The sequence below is a fragment of the Apium graveolens genome, chromosome 4 (assembly GCF_009905375.1).
Source record: "Apium graveolens cultivar Ventura chromosome 4, ASM990537v1, whole genome shotgun sequence".
Classification (NCBI taxonomy): Eukaryota; Viridiplantae; Streptophyta; class Magnoliopsida; order Apiales; family Apiaceae; genus Apium; species Apium graveolens.
In genome coordinates this window covers 132,092,858-132,104,938 of record NC_133650.1, presented here as the reverse complement: position 1 = coordinate 132,104,938, position 12,081 = coordinate 132,092,858, and the positions used below count along the sequence as shown (strand labels likewise).

General features: G+C 38.8%; 2 non-coding genes across 2 annotated transcripts; both read left to right on the top strand.

The window, feature by feature from the left end:
- Positions 1 to 6,003: 6,003 nt before the first annotated feature.
- On the top strand, positions 6,004 to 6,110 carry LOC141722835 (small nucleolar RNA R71). The gene has a single exon (XR_012575834.1). It is a non-coding gene; the product is annotated as a small nucleolar RNA R71 (small nucleolar RNA).
- A 5,428-nt stretch (positions 6,111 to 11,538) lies between these two features.
- On the top strand, positions 11,539 to 11,645 carry LOC141722824 (small nucleolar RNA R71). Its single transcript, XR_012575824.1, has one exon. It is a non-coding gene; the product is annotated as a small nucleolar RNA R71 (small nucleolar RNA).
- The last annotated feature ends 436 nt before the right edge of the window (positions 11,646 to 12,081 follow it).

Here is a 12,081-nt window from a genome sequence, read left to right as displayed (position 1 = left end):
CTATATTTACGGTATGTCTGCGAAATACCGGTGCTGTTTCGTGACTGATCACGAGCAACAACATAGTGCATAATTGGTTCCAATCTGAATTAATATCTAAAATTATTTATTGTTTTGATAATCATAGAATAAATGATTTATCAACTGTTTTTGTTTTGGATTAATGGTAAAATACATTTTGATTTAATTTCTGCTTGATATGGATATTTAGTTTGTTGTTAAATATCAAAGGTGGTATTAGTACAGATGATTGAGGTTGACTTCAGTATGGGATGTTGTGAGCATCAAAGTTCGTATTGATATCTAATTTGATATGACAACAAAATGAGTATTAATATCAAGAGTTCTGTTTTGAATAAAGGTTATGATTCAGTCCTTAATCATTATTTCATATTATTGTTATTTACGATATTTCTGTAAACACTGATTTATGAGTTTTATTCTCATCAAGATTCAAAGTATTGCTAAAGCATTTTGCTCAAAAATATCAAAAAGAGTTTTGAATACAGTGAGAAACAATTATCCGATTCTTTAATAAATTTTCTGTTTCAGCAATTATGATTTTAAAATGATTTGCGCTATTGCAGATGTCGGTTTTATTTCAAAATGACCCTATAATTGCTATAATGATCTTGCTGAGCATTTCTTTCACTCATACTTGCCTATTTTTAAATTTAACCTCCAGTGAGGATTAACTTGCGCTGTTTAGCCGCGTAATTCGAGGAAGCAAAGAAGGAGCTTTTGGAAGGTAGTTGGTCCAGGGTTTACGAACTAGTGTAAGTTCTTTTGTGTAAAGTTGTTTATATTATATTATATTATAGTTGTGTATTTGATAGTTGGGCCTAGTATACTTCTTTTCGAAGTTATACTAGCAGGTTATGTTTTGAGATTGAGAATTATTGAAAAGAATTTGAAAAGAAAGTGAAAAATTTATTTGTGGAATTTGGATATCTTGTTTCTAGAACTGTAACCTTAAAAGATCTTGGATTAGTTTGGGGTCATAGATGATAAATATCTTCCGCTGGCTTTTGATTATTGATTTAACAGGTTATTTTGGATTGAGGTTTCATAGTGACGACTGTTAGGGCGAAAACACGCGCTAAAATTCACGCAAGTATAAGCGTTCGCAAGTAGTATAAGATATAAATCAGATTCGTTCCCACAGAGACTGGTTTAGGTTAAGTTTAATTTATTCACCTATGCAACAATGTATGGTTATCGCTCAATGCTAAGACAAATAACAAATTGGGTTTTTATTAAACTAAGAGATTATACTAAATAACATTAACTAAGAGAATTGAGGTTGAATTAATATATATGACAAACATGGGATTCTAACTTCATTAAATACTTCATTCAATAGCCTTCTCATTTTTAACCTTAGCATGTGATAGTGATGACACTAATCAGATAACACGAAACTGATAAACGCCAACTTTCATTGCACGAGTACCATTCTACCAGACATCCACAAAAGAGATAGAAGCTGAATAGGCACCAATTATATTGAGACCCTATATGTCTATAGAATTTGACAACATAACGGTTTAAGCACAAGTTATCTATCTTGATTACATAGGGCAAGTAAAACGGTTAGAGTTACCTACGAATCATGTATACACATACAAGAACCTATGCTAGCATGGCAAGTTCTAAACCTCTATATTCACTGTCGCTTCAATAGAGATTAACACGCTATCTTATATGTTAGCTACGCACATAAGACGAATAAGCACAACCAATACTAGGATATCAATCAATCACCACACACCAAGATATCAAAACAATTAATTATTGAAATCCATAAGTAAATCTGCTAGAATCCCATGACAACGATTAGCCCATAATCGAACTCATCGTCACCATGGGTTCCAATGAAAGCATGGTATAAATAAGGTCTTAATAAACTAAATAATAATCAAAGTACGAATAAACGAGATCTAGGTTCAACAAGAACGAAAACGAGCATCCAAAGTTACAACTAATTCAAAGAATCACAAGTTGAAAACAAGATCTTCTTTTTTGGAGTTGTTCTGTGCTTCTAGGTCTTCTCCTTGGTAACCCAATCTTCCTGGATGATGAAAACCCTTTTTTTAAGTATATATACGCCCCTAGTGGACCTGGACCCTTAAAATCGTCAAATTCTACTCAAAAAAGACTTTTTCAGCGAAATCAGCGACCATCCGCCCCCTGAGCGGCCGCTCAGCTCTCCTGAGCGGGCGCTCAGCTCTCTGAGCGGGCGCTCAGCTCTCTGAGCGGGCGCTCAGCTCTGCTGAGCGGGCGCTCAGCTACTGACTGGAAAAATATTCTGATGAATCTTGTCTTGACCATAACTTGAGTTCTACTCGTCAGAATTAGGCCATTCAACTGCCCACGCGAAGCTATTGAGATTCTCTATAACTTGACCATGGCTTTGGCTTCCAATTCTGATCACTTTTCATCATATTTCCTTTAAAAGCTCTTTTCTCCATTTAACTGATACCTGAAATGCAATAACACAAAAACACATCAAAATACCAACAACTTGAGTCCAAAACACCAATTTAAGCTTGTAATAAAGCATTCCAAGTGGATATAAAATCCACTTATCACACCCCCAAACTTGAATCGATGCTTGTCCTCAAGCATAAACAGACTCAAAACTACAAAACAAACCTAATGCATGAATGCAACTATGTGAATGCAACTAAATAATAATGTAATCGATCCCCTCAGAATAACCATAACCAAATGAATAAACCAATGCCTCTAAGAATGCAATAACTTGAAACAGAGTTCGAATAAATCCCACAAACCAACTCACAAACCAGAAACGTGCGTGTGTGGATGCTTAACAGATATACTCTCGATACTAGATCAATAACCATAACTTATCTATCATCGAAAAAATCAAAAGTTTATAAACAGAATAGACAATAAACGCATTATGACTCACAACACCTCCTTTCTACTAGAGTTATACAAGGATTCACACTATTGTTGAACACATAGCAAAGATGCTTATTTGATCGTGCAATGAATGAGGTCCCAAAAGACTTATACAATAATACCCATGTAGCGAGCGTTAGGTTAGCGGATCCCAGACTATAAAAGCCTTAGGTCACTAGGCACAAAGTCCCCTAGAACTTAATAACTCGAGTATTAAAGAGCTCACTCTTGATCAATTGTGCATAAACACATACTTTTTTCTTTCTTATTTTTCTCTTTTTTCTTTTTTTTTCCTTTTTTTTCAACAATTTCTGAATGAGTGCGTTTCGCTCCATCTCATTCAACCCTAGACTACTCATAAAAATATGAGCCGGTTACTAGCCATTTGACACCTAGCCTTACAACAACTAGCAATGAAATCCAAGTTTTTCTCCAGATAAAAAGAATCAGTGTTTTTACGTCACTACGAGAATATCACAAATTCTAAATATAACCAAGTGATTAAATCTCAACAACAAACAAGTATGATCATGATCTAGATCAAAAGCAACCCTATAAGACTTTGTGAAAATATTTGTTTCTGGCATGCAAATCAATTCATTAGGACTTAAACATCCCTCTATTCGTCATCACCACACTCAAATCAACATCAAGTTATCAAATATCATAGTTCATCTTAAGGGATCATGCTAAATATGCATGCAAATACAACTATATGAAATCACATAAAAACAAACAAATATGTCCTAAATGAACAATCATGCAAAAATATGAATGAACCACAAATAAACATGCAATATGAATCTATATGAATCTATATGGACACACACTACTAATCCTTACTTTATCACCCCCAAACTTAAAATTTTCAATGTCCTCATTGAAGGTAATAATAAGGATTTCAGGCATACCTAATTAGCGGGAGATTCAACCTCGTCGGGTGGAGGATCAGGTGGCCAATCAACCTCGCCACCAGTGTCTCGGAAAATAGTACCGAAAGCGTGTGTCAAATCTTCAGCAAAATGATGGTGAATGTCGTGCATGGCCTCCATATGCCTAGTCACTTGCATGTACTGCTCATCACTAACACCAGTCCTATCAACTACCTGCTGCTCATGAGAAGAACCCTCTGTAGGCACTACAGGATCCGTTCGGCTACCCTCTTCACCATCAAAGATATATCCCAACCCCTTCTCAAGGGGTGCACCTAAGAATGAATAACTCAAGTGATTTGGCTGTCGGTTGAGCTCAAGTGTGGGAGCTTCTTGAGTAAATGGTTCAAAACGCTCCTGAGAAATTTTCAGCTCTGCTAACCCAAGAGAATCGAATGGCATATCCAACTTCTTCTCCCATGGAGGTGCATTCAAAACCTGCAGTTGCTCTACTCCTCCTTCATCTTCAAAAACTGAGTCGACCCGCTCTATTTTAAAGCACTCTTCTTTTTCTGTGGGTAACTTTATTGCCTTGAACACATTAAAAATGACATTTTGATCGTAAACCTTCATCGAAAGCTCTCCTTTTTGCACATCGATCATAGTTCGGCCTGTAGCCAAGAATGGTCTTCCCAAGATAATGGGAATCTTCTTATCTTCCTCGAAATTAAGAATTACAAAGTCAACAGGGAAGAAGAGTTTATCCACCTTGACCAAGACATCCTCCACTATACCTCATGGATAAGCGATTGAACGGTCAGCTAGTTGCAATGACATGTATGTTGGTTTTGGATCAGGCAAACCAAGCTTCTTGAAGATAGATAAAGGCATCAGATTGATGCTAGCTCCTAAATCACATAAACACTTGTCGAACGACAAGTTTCCGATGGTGCAAGGAATAGTGAAGCTTCCAGGATCTTTAAGCTTCGGAGGCAACTTCTGTTGCAGCACAACACTGCATTCCTCCGTGAGAGCAACGGTCTCTAAGTCTTCGAGATTCACTTTCTGAGAGAGAATACCTTTCATAAACCTCGCATAGCTAGGCATCTTTTCAAGAGCTTCAGCGAAAGGTATGTTGATATGAAGTTTCTTGAACACCTCCAGAAACATAGCAAATTGCTTATCCAGCTTTTTCTTCTGCAGCCTCTTAGGAAAAGGAGGTGGAGGATAGATCTGTTTCTCCCCTGTATTACCCTAAGGAGGAGTGTGTTCCACAGTAGTCTTCCTTGGTTCCACCTCTACTTCCTTCTGCACATCTTCTTCAGCCAAAACTTCAGATTCTGGAACTTGAGACTTTTCAGGCTCTTCATCTTGCTGAACTTGGGGGCTTGCGACCTTTCTAGACCTTAAGGTGATGGCGTTCACCTGTTCTTCAACTTCCCTCTTGCCTGGATTTGTTTCTGTATCACTAGGAAGCATTCCTGGTAGCCGATTCAATAAGGCATTAGTAATTTCCCCTATTTGGTTCTCTAGAGTCTTGATGGAAATAGCCTGGCTTTGGCATATAATAGCCTGATTTTTGCACATAAGCCGCAACTCCTCCAATTCAGATTTTTCATTCGAAGATAGACCTGCATCATGATTTTGTTGTTGAATTTGGAGTGGTTGTTTTGGTGCAATTTGTTGCGGAAAACCAGGAGGGTTGAATAGCTTATTTCCAAACTGCTGGAACGGCTGTTGCATCGCATTCTGATTGTTGTTCCAGCTGAAGTTAGGATGATTCCAGTTGTCAGGATGATAAGTGTCTGGAACTGATTGCTGCGATCTCTGAAAGTTGCTCACAAACTGAGCTGAGTCACTAGATATAGCGCATTGTTCCATCGCATGCGAACCTGCACACAGCTCACAAACACTAATTATCTGCCTAACACCATAGTTAGCCAGAGAATCGATCTTCATTGACAACGCCTTTAGTTGAGCAGTGATAGCCGTAGTTGTATCCACTTCAAGAACTCCTGCTACCTTTCCATGTGGATATCTCTGGGTTGGATACTGATATTCATTAGCAGCCATCAGTTCAATTAGACCATAAGCTTCCTTATAGCTCTTTGCCCATAATGCTCCGCCTGATGCTGCATCGAGCATGGGTCTGGACTGTGCTCCCAACCCATTGTAAAAAAAAGTGATGATCATCCAATCAGGAATTCCATGATGAGGACACTTCCTAAGCATCTCCTTGTAGCGCTCCCAAGCTTCACTTAGCGATTCTCCCGTTTGCTGCGCAAATTGAGTAATAGCGTTTCTGATTACAGCTATCTTCGCCATAGGGAAGAATTTAGTAAGGAATTTCTGAGCAAGATCCTCCCAAGTAGTAATCGAACCAGCTGGTAAAGAGTGTAACCAGCTCTTAGCCTTGTCCCTCAGAGAGAATGGGAACAGTCTCATCTTCACAGCATCTTCAGAAACACCATTGAACCTGAAGGTGTCGCAGATCTCTATGAAATCCCTAATGTGTGTATTGGGATGTTCCGTTGGAGAACCCCCAAACTGGATTAAATTCTGCACCCATTGAATTATGTCAGGCTTGATCTCAAAGGTATTAGTTGTGATAGCTGGCCGGACAATGCTAGATCGAATGTCATTGATCTTGGGTTGAGAAAAATCCATCAAAGCTCTCGTTCGTGCTACTGGATCTCCCATTGTAATGAGTACCTGAAACACAAACAAGTAAACCGTGAAAGTAAAAGAATCCGAGTCACTGAACTTTAACAACCACTGATGACAAGCACATAAACTAAAAATTAACACCGAGTCCCCGGCAGCGGTGCCAAAAACTTGTTAGGGAGAAAACACGCGCTAATATTCACATAAGTATACGCGTTCACAAGTAGTATAAGATATAAATCAGATTCGTTCCCACAGAGACTGGTTTAGGTTAAGTTCAATTTATGCACCTATGCAACAATGTATGGTTATCGCTCAATGCTAAGACAAATAACAAATTGGGTTTTTATTAAACTAAGAGATTATACTAAATAACATTAACTAAGAGAATTGAGGTTGAATTAATATATATGACAAACATGGGATTCTAACTTTATTAAATACTTCATTCAATAGCCTTCTCATTCTTAACCTTAGCATGTGATGGTGATGACACTAATCAGATAACACAAAACTGATAAACGCCAACTTTCATTGCACGAGTACCATTCTACCAGACATCCACAAAAGAGATAGAATCTGAATAGGCACCAATTATATTGAGACCCTATATGTCTATAGAATTTGACAACATAACGGTTTAAGCACAAGTTATCTATCTTGATTACATAGGGAAAGTAAAACGGTTAGAGTTACCTACGAATCATGTATACACATACAAGAACCTATGCTAGCATGGCAAGTTCTAAACCTCTATATTCACTGTCGCTTCAATAGAGATTAACACGCTATCTTATATGTTAGCTACGCACATAAGACGAATAAGCACAACCAATACTAGGATATCAATCAATCACCACACACCAAGATATCGAAACAATTAACTATTGAAATCCATAAGTAAATCTGCTAGAATCCCATGACAATGATTAGCCCATAATCGAACTCATCGTCACCATGGGTTCCAATGAAAGCATGGTATAAATAAGGTCTTAATAAACTAAATAATAATCAAAGTACGAATAAACGAGATCTAGGTTCAACAAGAACGAAAACGAGCATCCAAAGTTACAACTAATTCAAAGAATCACAAGTTGAAAACAAGATCTTCTTTTTCGGAGTTGTTCTGTGCTTCTAGGTCTTCTCCTTGGTATCCCAATCTTCCCGGATGATGAAAACCCTTTTTTAAGTATATATACGCCCCTAGTGGACCTGGACCCTTAAAATCGTCAAATTCTACTCAAAAAAGGTTTTTTCAGCGAAATCAGCAACCAACCGTGCCCTGAGCCGCCGCTCAGCTCTCTGAGCGGGCGCTCAGCTCTCTGAGCGGGCGCTCAGCTCTGCTGAGCAGGCGCTCAGCTACTGACTGGAAAAATATTCTGATGAATTTTGTCTTGACCATAACTTGAGTTCTACTCGTCAGAATTAGGCGATTCAACTGCCCACGCGAAGCTATTGAGATTCTCTACAACTTGACAATGGCCTTGGCTTCCAATTCTGATCACTTTTCATCATATTTCCTTTAAAAGCTCTTTTCTTCATTTAACTGATACCTGAAATGTAATAACACAAAAACACATCAAAATACCAACAACTTGAGTCCAAAACACCAATTTAAGCTTGTAATAAAGCATTCCAAGTGGATATAAAATCCACTTATCACACCCCCAAATTTGAATCGATGCTTGTCCTCAAGCATAAACAGACTCAAAACTACAAAACAAACCTAATGCATGAATACAACTATGTGAATGCAACTAAATGATAATGCAATCGATCCCCTCAGAATAACCATAACCAAATGAATAAAGCAATGCCTCTAAGAATGCAATAACTTGAAACAGAGTTCGAATAAATCCCACAAACTAATTCATAAACCAGAAACGTGCGTGTGTGGATGCTTAACAGATATACTCTTGATACTAGATCAATAACCATAACTTATCAATCATCGAAACAATCAAAAGTTTATAAACAGAATAGACAATAAATGCATTATGACTTACAACACCTCCTTTCTACTAGAGTTATACAAGGATTCACACTATTATTGAACACATAGCAAAGATGCTTATTTGATCGTGCAATGAATGAGGTCCCAAAAGACTTATACAATAATACCCATGTAGCGAGCGTTAGGTTAGCGGATCCCAGACTATAAAAGCCTTAGGTCACTAGGCACAAAGTCCCCTAGAACTTAATAACTCGAGTATTAAAGAGCTCACTCTTGATCAATTGTGCATAAACACATACTTTTTTTCTTTCTTTTTTTTCTTTTTTTTTCCTTTTTTCCTTTTTTTTCAACAATTTCTGAATGAGTGTGTTTCGCTCCATCACATTCAACCCTAGACTACTCATAAAAATATGAGCCGGCTACTAGCCATTTGACACCTAGCCTTACAACAACTAGCAATGAAATCCAAGTTTTTCTCCAGATAAAAAGAATCATTATTTTTACGTCACTACGAGAATATCACAAATTCTAAATATAACCAAGTGATTAAATCTCAACAACAAACAAGTATGATCATGATCTAGATCAAAAGTAACCTTATAAGACTTTGTGAAAATATATGTTTCTGGCATGCAAATCAATTCATTAGGACTTAAACATCCCTCTATTCGTCATCACCACACTCAAATCAACATCAACTTATCAAATATCATAGTTCATCTTAAGGGATCATGCTAAATATGTATGCAAATGCAACTATATGAAATCACATAAAAACAAACAAATATGTCCTAAATGAACAATCATGCAAAAATATGAATGAACCACAACTAAACATGCAATATGAATCTATATGAATCTATATGGACACACACTACTAATCCTTACTTTATCACCCCCAAACTTAAAATTTTCAATGTCCTCATTGAAGGTAATAATAAGGATTTCAGGCATACCTAATTAGCGGGAGATTCACCCTCGTCGGGTGGGGGATCAGGTGGCCAATCAACCTCGCCACCAGTGTCTCGAAAAATAGTACCGAAAGCGTGTGTCAAATCTTCAGCAAAATGATGGTGAATGTCGTGCATGGCCTCCATACGCCTAGTCACTTGCATGTACTGCTCATCACCAACACCAGTCCTATCAACTACCTGCTGCTAATGAGAAGAACCCTCTATAGGCACTACAGGATCCGTTCGGCTACCCTCTTCATCATCAAAGATATATCCCAACCCCTTGTCAAGGGGTGCACCTAAGAATGAATAACTCAAGTGATTTGGCTGTCGGTTGAGCTCAAGTGTGGGAGCTTCTTGAGTAAATGGTTCAAAACGCTCCTGAGAAATTTTTAGCTCTGCTAACCCAAGAGAATCGAATGGCATATCCAACTTCTTCTCCCACGGAGGTGCATTCAAAACCTGCAGTTGCTCTACTCCTCCTTCATCTTCAAAAACTGAGTCGACCCGCTCTATTTTAAAACACTCTTCTTTTTCTGTGGGTAACTTTATTGCCTTGAACACATTAAAAGTGACCTTTTGATCGTAAACCTTCATCGAAAGCTCTCCTTTTTGCACATCGATCATAGTTCGGCCTTTAGCCAAGAATGGTCTTCCCAAGATAATGGGAACCTTCTTATCTTCCTCGAAATCAAGAATTACAAAGTCAGCAGGGAAGAAGAGTTTATCCACCTTGACCAAGACATCCTCCACTATACCTCGTGGATAAGCGATGGAACGGTCAGCTAGTTGCAATGACATGTATGTTGGTTTCGGATCAGGAAGACCAAGCTTCTTGAAGATAGATAAAGGCATCAGATTGATGCTAGCTCCTAAATCACATAAACACTTGTCGAACGACAAGTTTCCGATGGTGCAAGGAATAGTGAAGCTTCCAGGATCTTTAAGCTTCGGAGGCAACTTCTGTTACAGCACAGCACTGCATTCCTCCGTGAGAGCAACGGTCTCTAAGTCATCGAGATTCACTTTTCGAGAGAGAATACCTTTCATAAACCTCGCATAGCTAGGCATCTTTTCAAGAGCTTCAGCGAAAGTTATGTTGATATGAAGTTTCTTGAACACCTCCAGAAATATAGCAAATTGCTTATCCAGCTTTTTCTTCTGCAGCCTCTTAGGAAAAGGAGGTGGATGATAGATCTGTTTCTCCCCTGTATTACCCTCAGGAGGAGTGTGTTCCACAGTAGTCTTCCTTGGTTCCACCTCTACTTCCTTCTGCACATCTTCTTCAGCCAAAACTTCAGATTCTGGAACTTGAGACTTTTCAGGCTCTTCATCTTGCTGAACTTGGGGGCTTGCGACCTTTCTAGACCTTAAGGTGATGGCGTTCACCTGTTCTTCAACTTCCCTCTTGCCTGGATTTGTTTCTGTATCACTAGGAAGCATTCCTGGTGGCCGATTCAATAAGGCATTAGCAATTTGCCCTATTTGGTTCTCTAGAGTCTTGATGGAAATTGCCTGGCTTTGGCATATAATAGCCTAATTTTTGCACATAAGCCGAAACTCCTCCAATTCAGATTTTTCATTCGAAGATAGACCTGCATCATGATTTTGTTGTTGAATTTGGAGTTGTTGTTTTGGTGCAATTTGTTGCTGAAAACCAGGAGGGTTGAATAGCTTATTTCCAAACTGCTGGAACGGCTGTTGCATTGCATTCTGATTGTTGCTCCAACTGAAGTTAGGATGATTCCAGTTGTCAGGATGATAAGTGTCTGGAACTGGTTGCTGCGATCTCTGAAAGTTGCTCACAAACTGAGCTGAGTCACTACATATAGCGCATTGTTCCGTCGCATGCGAACCTGCACACAGCTCACAAACACTAATTATCTGCCTAACACCATAGTTAGCCAGAGAATCGATCTTTATTGACAACGCCTTTAGTTGAGCAGTGATAGCCGTAGTTGTATCCACTTCAAGAACTCCTGCTACCTTGCCATATGGATATCTCTGGGGTGGATACTGATATTCATTAGCAGCCATCAGTTCAATTAGATCATAAGCTTCCTTATAGCTCTTTGCCCATAATGCTCCGCCTGATGCTGCATCGAGCATTGGTCTGGACTGTGCTCCCAACCCATTGTAAAAAAAAGTGATGATCATCCAATCAGGAATTCCATGATGAGGACACTTCCTAAGCATCTCCTTGTAGCGCTCCCAAGCTTCACTTAGCGATTCTCCCGTTTGCTGCGTAAATTGAGTAATAGCGTTTCTGATTGCAGCTATCTTCGCCATAGGGAAGAATTTAGTAAGGAATTTCTGAGCAAGATCCTCCCAAGTAGTAATCGAACCAGCTGGTACAGAGTGTAACCAGCTCTTAGCCTTGTCCCTCAGAGAGAATGGGAACAGTCTCATCTTCACAGCATCTTCAGAAACACCATTGAACCTGAAGGTGTCGCAGATCTCTATGAAATCCCTAATGTGTGTATTGGGATCTTCCATTGGAGAACCCCCAAACTGGATTGAATTCTGCACCCATTGAATTATGCCAGGCTTGATCTCAAAGGTATTAGCTGTGCTAGCTGGCCGGATAATGCTAGATCGAATGTCATTGATCTTGGGTTGAGAAAAATCCATCAAAGCTCTTGTTCGTGCTACTGGATCTCCCATTGTAATGAGTACCTGAAACACAAACAAGTAAACCGTGAAAGTAAAA